The sequence below is a fragment of the Elephantulus edwardii genome, unplaced genomic scaffold (assembly GCF_000299155.1).
Source record: "Elephantulus edwardii isolate Elephantulus edwardi_28Jun2011 unplaced genomic scaffold, EleEdw1.0 scaffold00023, whole genome shotgun sequence".
In the NCBI taxonomy this organism is placed as follows: domain Eukaryota; kingdom Metazoa; phylum Chordata; class Mammalia; order Macroscelidea; family Macroscelididae; genus Elephantulus; species Elephantulus edwardii.
The window spans coordinates 4,223,270-4,230,639 of NW_006399773.1; the positions used below are offsets into that span (position 1 = coordinate 4,223,270).

Sequence of the window (7,370 nt, forward strand, 5' to 3'; positions counted from 1 at the left end):
TGTGTGTGTGTGTGTGTGTGTGTGTGTGAGAGAGAGAGAGAACTCTAGACTAGTTTCTTCTCTGGTACTTTGGGTTCTGTTTTTTGTGGATTGTTTTTTCCTCTCTTGAATTTTAAAGATAAATAATTATGTCTTAAATGCTCATTCACAAGTTTTTAAGACCCCAGACACTACTTACCTCACTAGGAGTGCAGAACATGAACTTTGTGAACTATATTATACTAATTGACTGAGTTGTCCCATGAGACTAAAATCCTGAGCCTTCAGACCCAGAAAACTAATCTTGTGAGGTATTTGGCTGTGTATTAGTAGTATCTATAATTTTGTCTTTTATGAATATATATGCTTGCACATATGTTGTTGTTGTTGTTGTTTGGTGCTGTCGAGTTGAATATAATGTATAGCAATCCTCTGAACAAAAGATTGGAACCCTGTTCTATCCTGCACCATCCTCACCATTTCTGACACACACAAGAGCCCATAGCAGCAGTCACCATGTCAGTCCACTTGGTTGAGGGTCTTCCTCTTCTTTGCTGGCCCTACACCATTCCCAGCATCATGTCCTTATCCAAGGAATAGCACCTCCTAGCAACATGCCCAAAGTATGTGAGATGAAGCCTCATCATCCTTGCCTCCAATGAGCAGAGCACTCCAGCTGCACTTTCTCCAAAACATACCTGTTTTTCTCTTGGCCATCCATTAGATGTTCAGTGCTCTTCTCAAGCACCACAGCTCAAAGGCATCAATTCTTTTTCTGTCCTCTTTATTCATTGTTCAGCTTTCAGACGCATAGCAAGGGCCTGAATCAGATACACCTTAGAACTCAAACTGACATCATAACTCCATAATAGTTTGGAGAGGTCCCTAACTATAGATTTTCTCAGTGCAGTGCATCTCCTTATTTCTTGACTGCTGGTACCAAGGGTGTTAATTGTGAATCCAAGCAAGGTGAAACACATATGTATGTATCTATATTCATGTATTCCTGTAGATCATTCTGTCTGTACACCCATATATACCTATACCTATCTATTGTTCAGATGCCTATACACACATATTCAAAGAAGACTCAATGCCTTTTAATTGTGTTTGTGAAGAGTATTGAATATTCCATGGGCTGCCAAAAGAACAAATAACCCTCTTTGATTAAGTGCAGCCAAGGTGCTCCTTAGAGGCAAGGATGTTGAAACTTCATCTCACACACTTTGGACAAGTTTTTCAGAAGGAGTATTTATGGTGGTGTGTTGAGTTTTTTGTTTGTTTTCATTTTTATCTGTGGGGAATGTCGAGTAATAAAGTTTAATGTTTCATATTTAGTTTTGTTGTTGCTGTTAAGTGCCATCAAGTCAAGCATGACTCATAGTGACCCAATGAACAAAAGACCTGAAACCTTTCTATAACTATCGTCATGTCTCTAAGTTCACAGAGCTTCCAGAGGCTTGTGGTTTAGGAAGTGGATGCCTTTTCTGCTTCCAAACCTGAATCAGTCTGGGAACTCCACCAAACACTGACCATGATGGGTAACCATTATGACATTTGACACACCAGTGGCACAGTGTTCAGCATCACAGCAACCCTACATTACTTCAGTATAGCAAATTGACAGACCGGTATTGTACCACTTAGAAGAATGTTCATCCCAAACACAACTAACACCAGAATCTAACTGCTTCACAGATGAGCCTCCAAACCTGAGACCTAGTCTGGCCCAACTGCCTTTTAAATACAAGGCCTGCCCAGCAGGTTCTGGTTGATTCTAAACCAAGAGGCTTCCAGCCCACAGCTCATTGTTAACTAAATCCCACAAATTCAAACAGCTCACACCTGATTGTGAACAAAAGAAACAACCAAACACCTTCCCTCACCAAGACAATAGAAACCACTTTCCAGAATCCAACCAGTTCACACATGATTTATACCCTTATTTCTCTTAGTATGAAGGGAAAAATGACTTTTTACTACTGTTGGATTTTAGTTATCAAGGTGGAGGTCAAGTTGGAGGTTTTGTATCTGCCTTTAGAAACCATTCTAATAAGGGTATTATCAGATCAGTTACTCAAGGGGGAGGTAAAAAATGTGTCAAAATCTTAATCTGCTGCACCACAATTTCCTGCATTAGCTGTTCCTCCTCCATTCAGTTCTCCCACTCCCGACTATGTCTTTTGGATTCCAGTGTTCACTGGAAGGTCTCACAGAAGCTCAGATCCTGTCACAGTGACTCGTGACTGTAGATGATGTAGGCCAGTATTATAGAGACTGGTGAGCACCAGGCCAGAATCCTCATGATTTTCAGTTGCGGGATTGCTGGGTGCAGTGTCCCAAGAAATCAAGCGTCCTAAGAGAATGAACATTAAACTTTCATGAGCAATGATGTCACTTTGAACATTAAGGTACACCTGAGTCAGGACTGGTCTTTTCAGTCACCTGGTATTCATCCAAAAGCTGTGCAGTGCTTAACGATGACAGAAGGATTGATGCCTTTGAGATGTGGTGTTAGAGACTGAGTACTGAGTATTCCATGGACTGCTGAAAGAACAAACAGGACTTGGCGGAAGTGCAGCCAGAATGCTCCTTGGAAGCAAGGATGACAGTTTCATCTCATATACTTGGGCACATAGCTAGGAGAAGCTATTTCCAGGAGAAGGACATTATGCTTGGAATGGGGAAGGGTAAGCAAAAGAATAGAAGACCTTTGACGAGATGGGTTGACACAGTGACTGCAGCAATGTTCCCAGTATTTTGGAGATGATGAGTGTGGCACAGGATAGGATTGGATATATAGCTATTGTTCATAAGGTTGTGATGAGTCATGCTCAACTTCATGGAACCCAGCAACAAGTAGGAGATGACTTGCAATCACCCTTAGCTCCTTAGTACAATAAATATTTCTTCACAAAATGAGAGGCTATGGAAGGACAGCCCACATTAATTCTTTGTACCACATTATCTATTGTGGAAAAACATTGAACTACAGAGGAAATAAATGGCTTATGCTTCAGAATTTTTAGGATGGTTCAATGTGTCCTTATTCTTTTTTTTTCACCCCTCTTGGATATATACAGCAAAGCATATACCCACTCAGTAGTTTCTAAATGCACTATTGAATGACACTGGCTTTATTTTCCTTGAGTGGTGAAACTATTGTTATCCTCCTTTTCTGAAAATACTTATTGGCTTTTTAATATTGACATTATGGGGGGCAACTATGTATTATTTTATGTGTCCTGGTGGTGCAGTAATTAAACACTATTTCTAAAGAAATGGATGGCAAATGGAAGCCACAAGCGACTCCATAGTAGGATATGGCATTCTGTTTCTAAGTTAAAATCACTTGCAGTACTGAGAGATACAATGGAATAATCTTGAATGACACAAGAAGCATTAAAAGAAGGTGGAAAGAATATATAGTCACTATGCCCCCCCCCCAAAAAAATAGTTGACACTGAAAAATTTCAGGAACTATCATATGAATAGAAGCCAATGGGAATGAAAGAAGTTCAAGCTGCACTGAAGTCACTGTCAAAAAATAAAAGTCCCAGGAATCAAAGGGATACCAGTTGACGTGTTTCAATTAATAGAGGCATCTTTGAATGTACTCACCAAACTATCTATGCCAGGAAGTTTAGAGGATAGCTCTTTGGTTAACTGACTGGAAGAAATCCATATTTGTTCCTTTCCCAAGAAAGATGATCCAACAGAATATGGAAATTATTGAACAATATAGTATCACATACAAGCAGAAGATCATTCAGATGTGCTGAAACAACCCATTAACAGAGAACTTCCAGAAGCTCAAGCAGGGTTTAGTCGAGGCTGTGGGATATTTCATTGCTGATGTCAAATGGATCCTGGCTGAAAACAAAGTACTGAAGAAAGAGCAGTGATGTTAGTTTGAACACTGAGATGCACCTGAGTCCTTTCAGTCACTTTCTTTGCCTCTGACAGCTGAGCAGTAAATAAGGATAACAGAAGACTTGATTGGTGCCCTTTGAATTAGAGTGTTGGAGGAGAGTAGTGAATATCCATGGACTTCCAAAAAAAAAACCCCAAACAGATGAGTCTTGGAAAAAGTGCAGCCTGAATGCTCATTGGAAGAAATGATGGTAAAGCTTCCTCTCACATACTTGGGGCATGTTTGCTAGGAGAGGATATTCCTAGGGCAGATGGGGAGGATCAGCCAAAGAATGAAAGACACTCGACGAGATGGATAGACACAGTGATTTCAGCAGTTGGCTGAAGTGTGTCAGAGATGATGAGAATGGTATAGGATAGGACAGGGTTCACCTTTGTTTGTAGGATCACTGTGAGTTATACTTGACTCAATGGCACCTAAAAACAACAACGACAACAAAGATTTACAACGTGGGACAGACTCTGGGGTAGTTGTCTGTCCTGCAGAGTGACTAAGTCAGCGTCAACGGAATGGAAATAGATTTAGATTGTTGGTTTTCAGTTGCTATAACAATTCTTCTAGTTATAACATTATGCTCTTTTCAAGTTTAAGCATTCCAAACTGTATATCTGTAGACATTTTTTTCCTTGAAATAATGAAATTTTCCACTTGATTTCTCATTCTATTAAAAACCATCATAAAACATATATAGAATATCTAAATACAAGACTTCTCCTTTAAAATGTTTTCCAGGTATAAATGTAAATGGTGATTCTCCAGTTGGAACAAACGTGATTGCTCCTCCTGAGAAGAACAATGGTGAGGATAAGCACAATTGGAAAAGATAGATGCACCACATTAGGTTACATTTGATTTTAAAATCAGTTCATATGCTAACCCTTAACCCTTGAATAGCAGTTATTTACTTTCTCTAAATGAATGAACATTAAAAGCAAATAGAATAGATAATCCAGGTGTGCTTTAAAAATTAGCCAAAGTAGCGAGCTCTGGTGGCCTCATGATCAAGAAGTTAGACTGTCAACCCAGGGACGGGCAGTTCAAGTCTCCCAGCTGCCCCGAGGGAAAAAAAGATAGGCAGTCTTCTCCCATTCAGTTACAGCCTCAGAACGCCCACTGGAGAATCAGTTGAGTCAGTGGAGACTTGTTGAAAATGAGTGAGTGAGTGAGTGAGTGAGTGAGTGAGTGAGTGGATGATGTTTTCATGTTCTAAGCATGTGAATTCATTTCTGTTTCTGGAAGACATTCTTTAGGACATGAATAATACTGAGAAATCTATCCCCAGCTATAGGCTAGTTTCCTTTTTTATTTCATCGCCACAGCAGGAGGGAGGCTTTACCATTAGCAGCTTTATGTTGGTGTACTTAAAGGTGTGTAGTAGGGTAGAATGGTGGGTGAAAGAACGCAGAGAGGAAACAATTGTCTGAAACATCATGAAGAGGTGATATATTTGGAAACAAAGCTAGATTGCTTGCGATATGCACACTTTGATCTATCCATGTTTGTGTTTAATTGCTTGTTTGCTTCCAGCTGCTTGTCAGACATTGCTGTCTCTTCCTGTGGATTTTAACTTGGAAAATATATTAGGTAAATACTATTTTTCTTTGAACATTTGTTAACTAAAATAAAAGGTTTTGTTTTACTGGCTTTTTACAAAGAAATAGAGAAAATACCTTTTTTCTCATGGCTTGAATTTTATTTGTAAGGAGCTTTACTGCTGGCAGAATCTGTGTATGAGACACATCTTATTGATGTACTCATGTTAATAATGAAGGCAGGTAGTCTGGTAGCTGATTGGTAGAGAGTTGTGCTGCCAACCCAAAGGCATGTGGTTAGGATCCATCAGCCCTCCATGAGAAAAAGATGGCCAGTCTCCTCTCAGGCAGTTTCTTGCCTCTGAAAACCTGCTAGAGGGTCACCTGTGAGTCAGCTCCAGTGCGATGGTCCTCCTCATCATCAACAATAACGAATGCACTCTGGTGGTCTAGTCTAGCAGGAGTTATGCTGTGAATCCATTAAAAGTGATGCCTCTCTGGTGGTTCAAATCCACCAGCAGCTCCTCCCATGCAGTTTATAGCCTCTGAAAACACACTGGAGGATCAGCTATAAATCAGTCCCAACTCTATGGCAGTGAGTTTGAGCGGAATAATGATGAAGGCACCCTGGTGGCACAATGGTTAAGGAATTTGGCCCCTAGTCAGAAGGGTCAATAGTTCAAACCCACCAACTGCTGCTCCATTGGAGATAGATAAGACAGTCTGCTTCTATAAAGACTTACTGCCTTAGAAAACCTCTAGGCAGTTCTCTTGTGTCCTGTAGGGTCACTGTGAGTCAGAATTAATTCAGTGAAAGTGGGTGGTGTGTATATTCATAATGAAGCACTCAGGGAAAAAAGGAATGATTGTGAGATGTAAATCATCATACATGCAATTACACGTTGCCTCTTAGAGAAATTCAGACATGCTTATTTTTAAAAATATTAACTTGGAAGTGTAATTGCTCTTCCAAACATTAGCTTTACCTTTTATTCTGTTGCCATTTAATATAGGGGACTATTTCAGAACGGATGAATTTGCTGATCAATCTCCAGGAAACCTCAGTTCGTCATCTCTCAGAAGAAAGCTGTTTTTGGATGGGAATAGAAGTATCTCTGACTCTTTATCTCCAGCCTCTCCCCAAAGTCCTCTCAGCGGTGCTCACGCGTCACTTGAAGTTTTTTATTCAATAGATTTATCTCCTGTTCAGTGTAAGAGCCCTGTGCAGACACCAAGTTCGGTAAGAAATGTTCTGGAATCTCTGTAAATGTTCATGAAAATGAATAAAATTTAATTTTAAAAAAATAAAAAAATATGGAAGTTTGAAAATGAAAAAAAAAGAAGAAATAGTTGTCTTTGGGGGTTTATATTTCATGGGAATTAGCCTAACATATATTGTCACTAAAGGAGTATAGGATGACCAAATTTTTTTTTACTATTTACTGAATCACATGGAATTTTCAGAGTAACATGAGTAGATTGGTATTAATGTATGGTGCAGTACGTAATTACTGAAAATTTTCATGAACAGCTACTTAATAAAATTTAGTGTCTTAGTTGAGCATATTACATTTATATATTAATTAACATTCTGTTTCAGAATTTTAATGGAAATCTCAACTGGCCTTGCTATAAAATGTCTCGATGGTTCTGATGAATGATTCTTAGTTTGTGAGTGTGTTTTAAAGGTTTAAATAACTGGCATATCAGATAATATTAATGAGGTGAACCGTATTATCTCATATACAAATGTATTGACCTCTGTATGTTTCGGTTTATTTTTCAATCATAGGGACAATTCTCTTCTAGTCCAATTCAGGATAATGTAAAAAAGTACAGTTTGGGAAGCACAACTGGTCGTTCACCTATTTCTTCTCCTACTTTGTCTCCAATTGCATTTCAGACAGGAAAGGCATCACTCTCAG

General features: G+C 39.1%; 1 pseudogene; it reads left to right on the forward strand.

The window, feature by feature from the left end:
• The window catches only part of LOC102866145, a 38,760-nt pseudogene that overhangs the window by 14,967 nt on the left and 16,423 nt on the right, over positions 1-7,370 (forward strand).